This window comes from Dasypus novemcinctus, chromosome 15 (genome assembly GCF_030445035.2).
Source record: "Dasypus novemcinctus isolate mDasNov1 chromosome 15, mDasNov1.1.hap2, whole genome shotgun sequence".
Taxonomy (NCBI): Eukaryota; Metazoa; Chordata; class Mammalia; order Cingulata; family Dasypodidae; genus Dasypus; species Dasypus novemcinctus.
In genome coordinates this window covers 65,211,428-65,228,189 of record NC_080687.1, presented here as the reverse complement: position 1 = coordinate 65,228,189, position 16,762 = coordinate 65,211,428, and the positions used below count along the sequence as shown (strand labels likewise).

General features: G+C 37.8%; 1 protein-coding gene and 1 non-coding gene across 3 annotated transcripts in view; one reads left to right on the top strand and one right to left on the bottom strand.

Annotated features, from left to right (window-relative positions):
• The window catches only part of PIBF1 (progesterone immunomodulatory binding factor 1), a 273,027-nt gene that overhangs the window by 31,308 nt on the left and 224,957 nt on the right, over nucleotides 1–16,762 (top strand). The gene's annotated exons all lie outside the window — the stretch shown is intronic.
• Nucleotides 3,601–3,704, bottom strand: LOC111766481 (small nucleolar RNA U13). The gene has a single exon (XR_002798519.1). It is a non-coding gene; the product is annotated as a small nucleolar RNA U13 (small nucleolar RNA).

Genomic DNA, 16,762 nt, shown 5'->3' with positions numbered 1-16,762 from the left:
GTATCCCTTTTACGTGATGGTTTGCTTCTCCCTTGCTGCTCTGGGAATTTTCTCTTTATCTTTGAAATTTGACATTGAGTAGTATGTGTCTTGGAGTAGGTTATTTGGATTTATTCTGATAGGGGTACCATGTGCTTCTTGGACATGTAAGTTCATTTCTTTCATGAGTGTTGGGAAATTTTCAGGTATTATTTCTTCAAATACTGTTTGTGCCCCTTTTCCTTTCTCTTCTTCTGAAACTCCCATGATACATATGTTGTTGTGTTTTGTGTTGTCATTCAACTCTCTGATCCCCTGCTCAATTTTTTCCATTCTTTTCTCCCTTCAGTTTTAGCTGTTTTGTCTCTGGTAGCACTTATTCTTTCTTCTACCATTTCAAGTCTCTTGTTCTATGCTCAAATGTGTTTTTTATCTCACCTATTGTGTCTTTCATTCCCATGAGCTCTGTTACTTTTCTGTTCAGGATTTCAGCATAGTGAACATATTGTCTTTCAACTCATTAATTTGATTTTGGAAATTTGTGAGCATCTCACTGATTAGTTCTCTCAAATTTTGCATCTCTTCTGGGGCTTTGATATATTCCTTCTCTGGGATCATGTCTTCTGTTTTCTTAGTATGGCTCATAATTTTTTGCTGATATCCAGGCATCTGATTAGGATGTAGTTTACTCAGATGCTCAATTTCTTTCTCTTTTGTAGGAATTTAGTGGCAGGAGGCTGTGTATTACCACTGCTGTTTGATTTTTGGCTTGACCTGGATTGGTAAGATTATCCTGCTGGTTGCTCAAGACTGGGCACTGGACCCAGTAATTGGTGGTAGAGTCACTTTCAAGGGCCTTGGGGAGGGACACCAGAAAAAGCCTCTCACTTATTTTTCATTTTCTTGTATGCACTTCCTTGGTCTGCCAGCAGCTGGCATTCTCAGTTCAATGCCTGATAGGAGTATATTTGTTGCAACACAGACTGGATCAGTGTGTTCAAGCTTCCTGTCTGGAAGCTATGAGCCTTGTAATTTAAAATTTCTCTGACAGAGTTCTCTAGCCTTTTCTGGCAGCCCTCTCCCTTTTTTGGGTTGGAAATATTTCCACTTCCCCCTGGGTCCTCAACACTCAGTCAGTCCTTAGCAGAGTAGATTGGGAGGGTTGTATATCTTTAGGCCCTATCTGGCTTCAAGGTAAACAATGGCTCACCCCACCTGGCCTGGAAGGGCTCCTGGGACATAGCAGACCAAATTTGTGAGTCAAAAGTTGAGCCAGCCTTAGGCTATGTCCCTCGTCTCCCCTTTCCTGGGGCATCCTCAACAATTACTCCCAGCTAGAAGAGAGGGAGGTTGGGATGATGATCGATTAGATTTCTCTAGTCCTTCCCTGCTCCTAAGGCAAACCAGTGTGTGGTTCCACCTGGCCTGGAAGGGCTCGTGGGACACAGCAGACCAAATTTGTGGGTCAGAAGCTGAGCCAGCCTTAGACTGTGTTCTTCTCTCTCCCTGTTCCTGGGGTAGTAGATCCCTGGAGCCCCCTTTGTCTGTAGTCATAGCCCAGGGGCCTGAGAATTCTAGTGTCTGTAGTGTGGAGAATGGTGCTGGCAGCAGCTGCTGCTTATTTAAACTCACAGTTCTGTAGTCGCCATTTCCCTCCTTTTTCCCTCTCTCCTCTGAGTGGGGTCCAGCCTTTGCCTGGTGTCCTCAACCCTAGAAGATCTTTATTTAGGCTGTTTCAGTCTGTCCTCTAGCTATTTTTCTGGAGAAGAGAGTCTCATTTCGTTCTAGTCCAACATCTTCTTGTATTTCTTCTTTGGACAAATACCTATTCAATTATTTTTTAATCGAGTCGTTTGTCTTTTTATTGTTGAGTTTTAGCATCTCTGTATTATGGATATTAAACCCTTATCAGATATATGATTTCCAAATATTTTCTTCCATTGAGTCAGCTGCCATTTCACCCTTTTGACAAAGTCCTTTGAGGTGAAAAAGTGTTTAATTTTTAGGAAGTCCCATTTATCTATTTTTTCTTTTGTTGCATGCACGTTGCATGTAAGGTCCAGGAAACCACCACCTACCACAAGATCTTTAAGATGTTTTCCTCCATTTTCTTCTAATGGTTTTATGGTCCTGATTTTTATATTTAGGCTTTTGATACATTTTGAGTTGATTCTTCTATAGGGAGTGAGATAGGGGTCCTCTTTCATTCTTTTGGTTATGGATATACAGTTCTTCCAGCACCAGTTTTTAATGAGATGGTTTTGTCCTATTAACATCGACTTAGTAGGTTTGTCAAAAACTGGTTCACCGTATAGATGAGGGCTTATTTCTGGACTCTCAGTTCTATTCCACTGACAGATATGTCTCTTTTTATGCCAATACCCTGCTGTTTTGACCACTGTAGATTTGTAGTATGTTTAACTGTGAGCAGTGAAACTCCTCCTATACTGCTCTTCTTTTATTTTTCTATTTCTTACAGAAGGCTATAGGAATTTTGATTGGCATTGCATTGAATCTGCAAATCAGTTTGGGTAGGTTTGACATCTTCACCATATTTAGTCTTCCATTCTATGACCACAGAATATCTTTGATTTCTTTTTAGTATTGTTTTGTAACTTTCTGCATATGGGTACTTTGGTTAAATTGATTCCTACATTTTGAGCCTTTTTGTTGCTATTGTAAATGGAACTTTTTCCCTGATTTCCTTCTTCTGTTGTTCAGTACTAGTGTATAGAAACATTATTGAGTTGTGTGTTGGTCTTTTTTCCTGCCACTTTGCTGAACTCGTTTATTAGCTCAGGTTGCTTTGTTGTAAACATTGCGGAATTTTCTAAACGTAGGATCATATCATCCTCAAACAATTAGAGTTTTACTCTTTTCCTATTTGGATGTGTTTTATTTTAATTTTTTTCATTGTCTAATTGCTAACTAGAACTCTTATAATGATGAGTAACAGTGGTGACAGTGAGCATCCTTGTTTTGTTCTTGGTCGTAGAGGGAGAGCTTTCAATGTTTCCCCATGAACAGTGTTGGTTGTGAATTTTTCGTATATGCCCTTTATTGTATTGAGGAATTTTCTTTCTATTCCTATCTTTCTAAGTGTTTTTATCAAGAAGGAATGCTGGATGTTGTCAAGTGCCTTTTCTGCATCAATTGAAGTGAGCCTGTGGGTTTTTTCCTTCAGTTTGTTACTGTGGTGTATTATGTTAATTAATTTTCTTACATTGAACCACCATTACATACCAGGAATAAATCTCACATGGACATGGTATATAATTCTTTTGATATGCTGTTGGATTCTATTTGCAAGTATTTTGTTGAGAATTTTTGCATCTATGTTCATTAGAGAGATTGGTCTGTAATTTTCTTTTCTTGTAGTATCTTTATCTTGCTTTGGTATTAGGATGATGTAGACTTCATAAAAAAATGTGTTCGGTAATTTTCCCTACGCCTCAATTTTTGGAAGAGTTTAAAGTGGATTGCTGTTAATTTTTCTCATAATGCTTGGTAGAATTCACCTATGAAGACATCTGGTTGTGGACTTTGCTTTGTTTGGAGATTTTTTTTTTTTTTTACTTTTTTAAAAAATAAATCAATTTTATTGATACATTTTTTTTCCCACATTAGACAGGTAATGTGCCGACTTCATAACAGGGTTTAAGGTGGGCTCATTTCACACAAATGCATGAACATCCATTCATCGTGCTTATGAATCACAAAAGGATTGATACACGTTAATAAAGCATACAATTCATCCAAAGTATATAATCAATGGTATTGGTATAATCACATAATTATGCATTAACCACTTCAATCATTTTTAGAACATTTTCATTATTTCAATAATATAATAAGCAAAAACAGGCAAACAAACAAGAAAATTCCTCACCTCTCAATCTCTCTATGCTCCCCTCACTATAAGTATCTGCTGTTTCTGGCTATTATGTCCAAAGTGTATAATCAATGACTTTAGTATAATCACAATGTTACACATTAATCATCTCAGAAATTCTAGAACAATTTCATTACTCTGAAAAGAAAGACTCGCCCCCTCTTAGCATTCCTTCCTCAAACCTACATAACCACTAATCTCATTTCATCATTATACATTGATTTATATTTTATATAAATAGATTCATACAGTATGTAGTACTCTGTATCTGGTCTTCATGTAGTTTTTTTTTTCCTTATTGTCTAATATTACCATTGTGTAGTATTAACTTAACATTTGTTCAGCTTTAAAGAAAAATGGTCTTATATATACAATTCTATCCATATTCATATTTCACATAATATATTTATATTATACAAAATATATTTAGTTCATAATAGGGTAGCCATACAGTATTTGTCCCTTTGTTTCTGGCTTCCTTCACTCATCATAATGTACTCCAGGTTCAGCCATGTTGTCATATGTTTCACGACTTTTTTCTTCTCACCGCTGCATAATATTCCATAGTGTGTATACCCCACAATTTGTTTATTCATCAGCTGATGCACACCTAGTTCGTTTTGTTGGGAGATTTTTGATGACTGATTTAATTTCTTTAAATATGATTGGTTTGTTAAGTTCTTTTATTTCTTATAGTCAGTGTAGATAGTTAGTGTGTTTCTAGGAATTTGTCCATTTCATCTAGGCTGTGTCTAATTTGTTGTCTATAGTTTCTCATAACATCCTCTTACGATCTTTTTTTATATCTGTGGGGTCAGTTGTAAGTCTCCCCCTTTCTTTTCTGATTTTATTTATTTGTATCTTCTCTCTTTTTTTCTTTGTTAATCTAGCTATGAGTTTGTCAATTTTGTTGATTTTCTCAAAAAAACAGCTTTGGTTTTGTTGATTTTCTCTATTGTTTTGCTGTTCTCAATTTCATTTATTTTTGCTCTTATTTTTTTCTTTCTGCTTCATTTGGGAATGGTTTTCTGGGTTTTTCCTTCTGGTTCCTTATCCTGTTCAGGTAAATCTTTGATTTTAGCTCTTCTTTTTTAATATAGGCATTTAGGGCTATAAATTTCCCTCTCAGCACTGTTTTCACTGCATCCCATAAGTTTTTAAAAGTTATGTTCTCATTTTCATTCATCTCAATATATTTGCCATTTTCATTTACAGTTTCTTCTTGACCCAGTAATTGTTTAGGAGTGTGTTGTTCAGCCTGCAGACGTTTGTGAATTTTCCCTTTTCTCATCTATTGATTTCCAGTTTCATTTCATTATGATCAAGTAGATGTTTTGTAAAATTTCAGTTTTTTATATTTATTGAGACCTGCCATGTGACTTAATATGTTATCTGTCCTGGGAAAGATCCATGAACACTTCAGAAGAATGTATAACTCACTGATTTAATATACAGTGTTTGTATATGTCTCTTAGGTCTACTCGTTTTCATATAGTTTGTGTTCGTTTCCTTTTTTTTTTTAAGATTTATTTTTTAAATTTATTTCACTCCCCTTCCCTGCCCCCCCCCCCCCAGCTGTCTTCTCTCTGTTCATTCACTGTGTGTTCTTCTGTGTCTGCTTGGATTCTTGTCAGCAGCACCAGGAATCTATGTCTCTTTTTGTTGCGTCATCTTGCTGCGTCAGCTCTCCATGTATGTGGTGCCACACCTGGGCAGGCTGCACTTTCTTTGCACAAGGCAACTCTCCTTACGGGCTGCACTCCTTGCGCGTGGGGCTCCACTACACGGGGTACACCCCTGTGTGGCACAGCACTCCTTGCACACATCAGCACTGCACATGGGCCAGCTCATCACTTGGGTCAGGAAGCCCTGAGTTTGAACCTTGTACCTCCCAGGTGGTAGGCGGACGCTCTAACCATTGAGCCAAATGCACTTCCCTTTTTCTTTTTTGATATTCAATCTAGTTCTCTCTAATGACATGAGAGAGGTGTTGAAGTCTCCAACGATTATTATAGAGATGTCTCTTTCTCCCTTAAGTTTTCCCAGAGTTTGTCTCATGTATTTTGGGGCACCCTTGTTACATACATAGATATTTATGACTGTTAAATCTTCCTGGCGGATTGTCCCTTTCATTAATATATAATGGCCTTTTGTATCTCTTATAACTTTTTTGCATTTAAAGTCTATTTTGTGTGATATTAGTATAGCTACTCCTGCTCTCTTTTGGTTACTGTTTGTATGGCAGATCTTTTCCCAACTTTTCACTTTCAGCTGGTTTGTGTCCTTGGGACTAAGATAAGTCTCTTGTAGGCATATGGATGGTTCATGGTTTTTAAAATCCATTCTATCAGCCTATATGTTTTGATTGGAGAGTTTAATCCATCCACATGCAGTGATATTACTGTCAATGCATTATTTACTTCCACCATTGTATTCTTTGGTTTTCATATGTCATATCTTATTCTGTGTTTTTACTCTTTTAGTTATCCTGTCTGCTATTCTTGCCTTCTACACTCTCCGCCAAGCTTTTCTCTCCTGTCTTTTTCTTTTGGGCTACAAGGCTTCCTTTAATGTTTCCTGCAAAAGCAGATCTTTTTTATGAACTCTCTTAGTTTATGTTTGTTTGTGAATATTTTACACTCAAACCTTCATATTTGAAGGACAGTTTTGCTGGATAAATAATTCTTGGCTGGCAGTTTTTCTCTTTCAATATCCTAATTGTATCATACCACTATCTTCTTGCCTCCATGGTTTCTGATGAGAAATCCACATTAATTACTACAGGGTGTTCTTTGTATGTGATGGTTTGTTTCTTCCTTGCTGCTCTCAGAATTTTCTCTTTTTTAATTTATTGTTTTGAATTTAAGATTCTTTTCCTTTGCCCCCTCTCCTCTGGGAAGTGTCTAGCTTTCCACTGATGTCATAGACACTAGAAAATTTTTTTCCAGGCCGTTTCTACCTGGCCTATAGCTATTTTTCTGGGAGTGGTGAGAGTCCCATGTCTTTCTAGTCTGCTATCTTCCTGGAAGTCCTTAATGTAAACTTTTAGAACTATAAAATTCCCTCTCAGCACTGCCTTAACCAAATTCTATAAGTTTTATTATGTTGTATTTTCATTTTCATTTGCCTCAAGATATTTCCTAATTTTGCTTCTGATTTCCTCTTTAACCCATTGGTTATTTAAGAGTATGTTGTTTAATTTCCACGTATTTGTGAATTTTCCCTTTCTCATTTTGTTATTGATTTCTAACTTCATTTCATTGTGGTCTACATTAGGCAGAGCTCTCTAGGAAAACAGAACCTGCAGGAGATATCTGTAATTATTATGAGATTTTTTATAGAATTGTCCCACATGACTTTGAGGATACACTAGTCCATTTGTGCATTGAAGGAGGGCATCCTTCAGTGCACAAACTTCTATGAAGGTCCTTTGTGAGTTTTCCCGGAAAAGCTGGCTTTCTAAAGTAGAGATGGATATTATCTCTTTACTTCAGAGTCTGAAATCACTTCTCCTTTTAAGGCCTGCTGTTGATTGGATGAGATGTCTCTCATTGCTGCAAGCAAATCTCATTTGATTATAGATGTAATCAGCTATTGATGTAATCCCTTGCTGATGATTTAAGTCCATGAAACGTACTTACAGTAACAGTCAGGCCACAGCTTGCTTGATCAAACAGCTGGCCAAGTTGACACATAAGCCTAACCATCACATGGTCAGAGAATATACATTGTATAATTTCATTGTTTTTTTAATTTATTGATACTTGTTTTATGATTTAACATATGGTCTATCCTGGAGAATGATCCATTTCATTCGAGAAGAAAGTGTATGCTCTTTACATTGGGTACAATGTTCTATATATGTCTGTTAGGTCTAGTTGGTTAAGTGTTATTCAAGTACTATACTTCCTTATTTCTCTTATGACTAGATGTACTATCCATTATTGAGAGTGCTATGTTAAAGTCTCCTATTTTAATGTAGAAATATTAACTTCTCTCTTCAAATCTGCCTTGCTTTGTGTATTTTAGGCACTGCTTCTAGGTTCATATATATTTATAATTGTTACATTTTCCTGTTGAATTGTCCCCTTTGTCATTGTGTAAAGACCATCTTTGTCCCTCATACTTTTTTTTTTAAGATTTATTTTTTTATTCTCCACCCCCTCATTGTTTCAGGTTGTTGTCTATTCTCTATGTCCATTTGCTGTGTGCTCTCTGTGTCTGCTCAACTTCTCTTTAGGAGGTACCAGGAACCAAACCTGGGACCTCCCATGTGGGAGAGAGGTGCTCAATTGCTTGAGCCACCTCAGCTCCCTGGTTTGTTGTGTCTCTCATGGTCTTACTTCTTTGTGTCTTTTTGTTACATCATCCTGTTGTGTCAGCTTACCACGCCTGCCCATCATGCCAGCTCACCTTCTTCAGGAGGCACTGGGAACTGACCGGGACCTCCCATGTGGTAGGCGGAAGCCCAGTTGCTTGAGCCACATCTGATTCCCCATAACTTTTTGATTAAAGTCTATTTTATCCAGTCTTTTTATAGCCAGCCTATCTCTCTTTTAGTTACTATTTGCATGGTAGATATATGTATTTTTTCTATCCTTTCACCATCAACTTAACTTGTATCTTTACATTTACTTTAAGGTGAGTCTCTCTTGTAATCACATATAGTTGAGTCATGGTGTTTTGTCCTTTCTGCCTGTCTCTGCCTTTTGACATGAGAGTTTTATCCATTTACATTTTAAGTCACAACTAATAATACAGGTCTTTTTTTTTCTGCCATTTTGCTATTTAGCCTTTGTAAGTCTTATACCTTTTTTATTCCTCACTTCCACTAAAGCCTACTTTTATATTTATTTCCTTTCTTGTACTGTTCCATACCGAGTGCCTTCCCATTTCTATCCTGATAATATTTTTCTTCTGTTTTCCTTGTGGCATCATAGGGTTAAAATTTAACATCGTAAATACATAACAATTATATTTGGTGTGATATCAACTTAACTTCAGTAGCATGTACATATATCCCTCTGCCCCCCACCATTGTTGTACTTATACATTGAACATTGTATGTCTAAAACCTAGATTTATCATTATTTTTTATGCAATTGCATGTTAGCACCTGTCAGCAGCAAGAAATGGAGTTACAAAGCAAACAAAACAATACAGTAATACTGGTATTTATAATTACCCAAATGGTTACCTTTATTATAGATCTTTATTTCTTTGTACTGCTTTGAACCACTAGTGTACTTTCATTTCATTCTGAAGAATTCCCTTTAGCATTGCTTGTAAGGTTGGTCTAGTGGTGATATACTCCTTCAAATATGTTAATTGAGAATGTCTAAATTTCTCTCTCATTTTGAAAGAGATCTCTGGATATAGAATTCTTGGCTGTCATTTGTTTTCCTTCTTCACTTTTAAGTATTTCAACCCACTGCCTTCTTGCCTCCATGGTTTCTGATGAGAAATCAGTGTTCAATCTTAGTGAGACTCCCTTATATATATTAATAACACATTGCTTTACTTTTGCAGCTTTCAGAACTGTCTCTTGTCCCATGCATTTGATAGTGTAATCAGTATATAACAGCATATATTGTTTTTCATATTTATCCAGTTGTTGCTCTTTGAGCTTCTTCACATCTTTTGCTAAGTTTGATAAGTTCTCTGTCATTATTTCTTTAACTAGTCCTTCTGCCCTTTTCTCTCTTCTCCTCTGGGATTCCCATAACACGTATATTGGTATGTTTGATAGTGTCACATAGCTCCCTTCAGCTGTTTTGCTCTTAAAGTGTCCTGTCTTAAAGTTCACTGATTCATTCTTCTGCCTGCTCCAGTCTGCTCTTGAAACCCTTTTGGGTAGTTTTCCATTGCAGTTATTGTGGTCTTCAAGTCCAGTAGTTCTGTTTGGTCCTTTTTTAAAATTTCTGTCTCTTTATTTAGACTTTCGTATTGTTTATTCATTGTTTTCCTGATATCCTGTAACTGTACTTTCCTTCATCTCCTTAAGCATTTTTCACATCATTTTTTAAAAGACTTTGTTCTATATGTCTACATTTTTGTCACCTTCATTGGTATTTTCTATATGTTTGTCCTCTTCCTTTGGATGGGTCATATCCTTTTTCTTTGTTTCCCTTGTACTATTTTGTTGCATATTGTACATTTTAATATTGTATAATGTTAACTTTGGGGTTTACTCCCTGGGATGTCTGGTTTACAATCAGCTTGTGATAAGACAGAGATTTACTTGAGCTTTAGTCCTGTTATCAGGAAGGTTTGCCAATGGCGAATGCATTATGCAAGTTTTCCCTGTCTTATTGGTCCTCTGTTTTGTCGTGGGTTTTTGCTTGTTATTTGTTTACAGGAGTTATTTATGTTATTTACAGGAGTTTGGTTATCCCAGACTGTCTCCCTCTATAGTTTTTTACACTCCTTTCATTGTCTCCCACTGCTTTTGCCTGTTGGGCAGATTCTGCGAGGAGGGTAACCCATGGGAGAACTTTCCCAATTTGCTTTTTCCCAGATAAACAAGCCTAGGGACCCCTCAAAGGGAGTGCAGAGAGACTCTACAGTGCCCTGTGGAAGGGGATCAGGAAGCCCTTCCAACAGCTTTTCCGATGGTTCTTCAAAGCTGAGCTTTTCTGGCCTGCCCAGTATATGCAGCCCTTTGCCTAACTTTCCCCCACAGCTCTGAGGAAGTCCTGCATCTTTAAATCTCCACTGCTTCTGCCCATGTCCAGGGAGGGCTGAAAGCATTGCCGCTGCCGCCTTTGTCTGGAGCTATTTGAAATAATAGCTGTCCCGCCCCAGTACCCAGTGATCCAAATTTGCTAATCAAAAGCTGTGATCAGTGATCAGCCATGCATACCCCTGTTCTTGGGGAAGAGGATTTGTATGTCCTTCTGTCTCAGCAGCATCTTGCCAGACACTGGACCCAGTGGCACCATACTACAAGAGTGGGAGATGGGTCCCAGTAGCCAATGCATAAAGAGCCAGTGCAGTCACAGTTTTTTATAGTAATTTTTTATAGTATTTTATCAGCTTCTTCCTCATCCTCTTCCCTAGATACTATACAGTGTTCTTCTGGTCTCTAGAGTTTCTAAATAGTAGTTTCAGACAATTCCTGCCTCTTATTGTTTTGGTGGAAGGACTGAGTTCGCTACTCTGCCATCATCCCCGGAAGTTGAATTCAACCAAGATCATTTGGTTTTTAATTACTAGATTTTTAATATTTAGGATCTTCTCACAAAAATTTGAGGCTTAGTATTGAAAACAACTGGAAAATGTGATTTTAACCAGTAGCAAAAGTTTTTTGCTTTTATACTGGTGTCATCAATTTTATGTCTCTTTGCTCAAAAAAGTAAGCTTTCCCTTAACTATTATGAATGAGAATTAACATTCCTTCCCTTAGGGAAATGAACATTTTATTTTGCAGTGAACAAAATGAGCATGAATCCAGAGTGAAAGATAGTATTCATTGATTCTAAGCTTTCCTGAATTTAACAAATAAACAGAAATACTTGTTTAGCATGTAGTAAGATGCAATGTGGTACTGAGATGGCCTGCTTTTAGTGGCTGGTTCTGCAACAACTATCAGGTTACCAATTTTTAGTAAGACATGATCCAAAATGTAGGATTATTTGAATGATCTCTTCCTATAGTAATTCAGCAAATACTTTATTTAGTCTTTAATTTACATATGTGTAGGCTTAAAATTTTTTTGTTTTGTTTTGTTTTGTTTTGATGTACCATGGCCAAGGATTGAATCTAGGACCTCATATATGGGAAGCCAGCTCCCCTGAGTTGGTTTTTTCATTTGTTTGCTTGCTTGTTTGTTTTGTTTTTAAGAGGTACCAGGAAGGGAACCCAGTACCCCCCATGTGGAAGGCAGGCACTTAACCACTTGAGCTACATCCACTCCCCTAGGCTTAAATGTTTTAAGGAGAATGATGTGGATCTCAAATAATTTTATATAATTTTAAATGTAAATAAAACATAAACTTTAAATAATGACATGATTAAAGAATATTCACCCCAAAATTTTATAGGACCTCAAGGATGACCCTGAAACCATAGACTGTATATAATCTCTTTACCAAATAGAATAGTCAAGGTAGGTCTAATTGCTAGAGAGCTACAAAATTATCTCCCTGACCCTATAAACTAAGAACCCCAAGAACTATAAATTTATAAACCACTCTTCCTTCCTTTTTCATCTTGTGTAATGTGTGAGGATTTAGGTAAGTGACTACTTAGGCAAGTGTAATCTAATGGGGAAAGACAACAAAGTTTTATAAATGAACATCATTATAATAGTATTTCATTTGGATAATAACTGTACATGTGTATAAGAAGGAAATAGGAAAGAAATATGTAGACTTTCAGAAACTGTTGACACAGTTTGAAATTTGTTATAAAAAATTCATAAACTTTTTAGGAATTATTATCATGCATTCTCAGGGATTTACTTTCTCTTCAATGGTTGAAAGATTAGAACCAAAAAGTAGGAATAGACAGGAACTTTATTCATTTAGAAATGAAAACAGGTATATTTTCCAGAGATAACTGCTAAGGTTAAGCTTATTCAATATTTAACATTTTAATACATTACAAAGGAGAAGAAGCACAAAGTAAAATGTTTAGTTTGCAGGTAATAAAGTTTTTCTTAGTAGTGGAATGCCTAACTAATAGGGCAAATGAGAGGAAGATCTCAGAAGGCAATATGTGGACTGATTGTAACATATTTTTTCTTTTATAAACTGTCAGTTTATCTTCCTGAAATTAGCATGTTCAAAATTGATCACTTGTCCCATATAGTGGAAATATTTTCTCTTTTAGTATAAAAAATTTCAAACACATAGATAACTAGAAAGAATTTTAAGTGAACACCAGTGTATCTATTACCCAGATTCTGTCCATTAACATTTTACTCTTCTTGCTTTATCACATAACTATCCATATTTCCATCCTTCAATCATGTTTAATTTTGTGAGACACCTTCAGATCATTTTTGTCTGAAGTAATTTATTCCCTTTTTTATTGTCAAGTAATATTCTATTATATGAATGTATCCATTCACCCATTGATGGACATTTGGTTATTTTCACTTTGGAGAAATTATAAATAGAGCTGCTAGAAACATTTGAATATTGATTTTTGTAAGGACATATGTTTTCATTTTCCTTTGGTAAAAACTTGATGGTGGAATTTAGTGTGTTAATGGTTGCTAAAGCAGTATATCAGAAATGTGTTCATTTTTATATTGGGAATTTATTAGGTTTAAAGCGTACAGTTCTAAGGCCCTGGAGTATCCAAATCAAGGCATCATCAAGAGATGCTGTCTGACCATGTTGCAGCTGTGGGTGATCAGGCACATGGCAGAGCAAAATGCCAATTCAGTTATTTCTGCCCTCTTCTCTGGGCTTTGTGCCTTCAGCTTCGAGCTACTCCATGGTCCTAGCCTCTTAAGTCCCTCTTCCCATATCTCTGTGCTCTGCTGATTCCAACTTCCAGTCTCTGGGACCTCTCCTGTCTCTGAGACATTTTTCTGAGTGCCTCTGCTTTCAGTCCTCTGTTTTTAAAGGACCCCAGCAAAAGAACAAAGATCATTGCATAAAGTTATGTCATAACATTATAAATATTAGGTTGTCAAAACTTTGGATTTTGTTATATTCCTCTAGAGAGTGCTACTATTTTTCTTTTATCAGGCAGTTAAATTGGTTGCACTAAAACTGCTCACTCTGTCTCTTGGGCAGCAGCTCAAAGTTCAGTTCTTTTAGCCTTAGCAGAGCTCCTGAGAGTCTGTCCTACATATATATTGTTTAGTGGTTAAAGTTAGACAGTGATTATCCATTGAATCCAAAGACTTCTGCCCCTGGCTATCTCTGGGATTGCCCCTCAATTTTTTCAGCAGCTGTGGTTGCCCCAAACTCTTGTCTTCTTATTCTTCAGACTCAAAAAACTAAGGATTTTTCTATTGCATTTTTGTCCATCCAACATGGCATAAGACTGGGTCTGCCCTCAGGCTAAAAGCCATTAAAAATAAAACCAAACAACAACAAAAACAAAAACAGGAAACTCAAGCAGTGCTGTTTTCTTCTTCCACATGTGTATGGATGAGTGGACCTCCATCCAGAATATTTCTGATTTTGGTAACTCTTCTGTGCCTTGAGATAGTTGTTTCTGTATTTTGTCCAGAATTTATAGTTATTTTTGCATCCGGATTGGTCAGATGCGTTCTTTCTTGGCCATTTCCAGAAGAGGAACTACTTTATATTTTTATTTTAAGTGCAAGTAAAGAAAAACTAAATCCAGTCTATGCAGAAGATGGCAGAGTAAGGAGCTCCAGTAGTCAACTCATCCTGCAAAGCACTTAACAAACACCTGAGCTTTCTAAAGCAACTGTTTGGGGGAGACCAGGAGAACAGAAGAGCCTCCTGCAACATCCTTGAAAAAATGGAAGAAGACTACCCATCTGCAGTGAAGATTCATGAATAGAGCATACCATGACGTGGAGTCCGGTGCCCATTCTCCATTGGTGGCACAAGCCACCTTGGGAGCTATTCCGTGACTGGAGTTGGAAGCTCCATTTCCCAAAAACAGTGGGGAGGAAGGGAAATTCAGGTACCAGCTGCATTACTGATTAGTAGATTTGGCTGGCTAAAGTATAATCCAAAGAACAGCTAAAGTTTGAACCTGTCCAAGTTAGGAAGAGGCCAGTAATGACCATTTTAATTCCACCCTGGCATGAAGGGAAGCAGGGCTGTTTGAAAATCACAGTGACAGCAGGAACCAGCTTCTTTCCACCCATATTGGATTACATCCCTAGCCTAGACTCCTGCCCCACCTCTGGCAGGGAGTTAGCTAGAGGGCCTGCATTGACCTCTGGGCAACTGCAGGCACTTTCTGCTGGCATAGAGTGGATAGTTGGACACTTGGCTCCATCCCCACACCCCAGTAGGATAGGAAGGGAGCTGTGTTTACTCAGCCTCTCTGGACAACTGAAGGTGCTTTCTATCTGCATGGACTGGTTTGTTGGGCACCTTCAGTTCCATCCTTACCATCCCCTCCCATAGGATAGGAGGGAGCTGGTGTTTATTCAGCCTCTCTGGGGAACTGCAGGTGCTTTCAGCCCACACAGACTGGTTTGTTAGGCGCCTGTGGTTCCATTCCTACCCGCTAAAAAGCAGAAGGGACACTACTCCATCACCTCTCAGGGCAACTGCAAGCACTTTCAGCCTACACAGATTAGATTGGTGTGTACTCTGTAGGTTATATCCCCACCCCTGGCAGTGGGGAGGAGGGCTGGTGCTACATCAGTCTATCTAGCAACTATAGAAATTTTGGACCCACATGGCATAGATTGCCATCCACATTTGCAGCTCCATGTGTGCCCCAGGCAGGGGAGGAAGGGACATAAAGCCTCTTCAGTCTCTTCAGTCAACTATAGTCTTCACCTGGGTGACTTAGAATACTACACACGACTGCTGCTCTGTCCCTGCCCCTGGGAGAGAAGAAAGGTGGGAGAAGCTTCATCACTTCCTGGAGCAGCACAAGCAGCTTCAAGCCTCCACAGCTTACAGTACAACTATATCTTCAAGTCCTACTATACATCCAGCAAGGGGGAAAGGGCAAGAAATCCTTTAGCTAAAGAGAAAAACTGCCCAGAAAAAAATACATCTAGTAAGCCACATGCCAAGACACCAACAAAAAATTACAGTCCATACCATGAAATAGTAAGATATGGCCTAGTCAAAGGAACAAGAGAAGCCTCCAGATGACATTAAGGAGTTAAGACAACTATTCATAGATGTTCAAATAAATCCCCTTAATAAATTCAGTGAGATGGCTAGAGATTAAAGAGATTAAAGATATTAAGAAGACACTGGGTGAGCACAAAGAAGAATTTGAAAGCATATGTAGAAAAATTGCAGATCTTATGGAAATGAAAGGTACAACAAATGAAATTAAAAGTACACTGGAGGCATATAACAGCAGATTTGAGGAGGGAGAAGAAGGGATCAATGAACCTGAAGACATGGCTTCTGAAAGCAGATATACAAAAGAAGAGATGAAGAAAAGAATGGAAGAAATTGAACAAGGTCTCGGGGAACAAAATGAAAATAAGACATGCAAACATTCATGTCATGGATGTTCCAGAATGAGAAGAGAAGGGAAAAGGGACTGAAGGAATATCTGAAGAAATAATGGTAGAAATTTTTCCAACCCTATCAAAGGACATAAATATCTGTGTCCAAGAAGCACAACATACTCCTATCTGAATCACTCCAAATAGACCTACTCTGAGACACATACTAAACAGAATGTCAAATTCCAAAATCACGTTAATTCTGAGAGCAAGGGAAAAGTGATGCATCACAAATGTGCAAGGGATACCCAATAAGATTAAGTGCCAGTTTCTCATTAGAAACCATGGAGGCAAGAAGGCAGTGGTATGATATTTTTAAGATACTGTGAGAGAAAAACTGCTAGCCATGAATCTTATATCCAGCAAGACTGTCTCTCAAAAGTGAAGGCAAGGGAAGTGGATATGGACCAAGTGGTAGAGCTTTTGCCTACCATATGGGAGGACCTGGGTTCAATCCCTGGGGCCTCATGGTGAAAAAGAATAAGAGAAACCATGCCCGCATGAGTGCCCATGTGGTGAGCCAGTGCCCTATACAAGTGAGTCACACAGCAAGATGGTGATGCAACAAAAGAGATACAAGGGGAGAGTCAAGATGAAGCACAGTAGAAACCAGGAACTGAGGTGGTGCAATTGACAGGTAACCTCTTTCCCATCAGGGGTCTCCAGGATCAAATCCCAGTGAATCCTAGAGGAGAGAAAATGAGAAGAAAAGACAACACAGCAAAAAAACAGCTGGGTGGGAGGAGGGA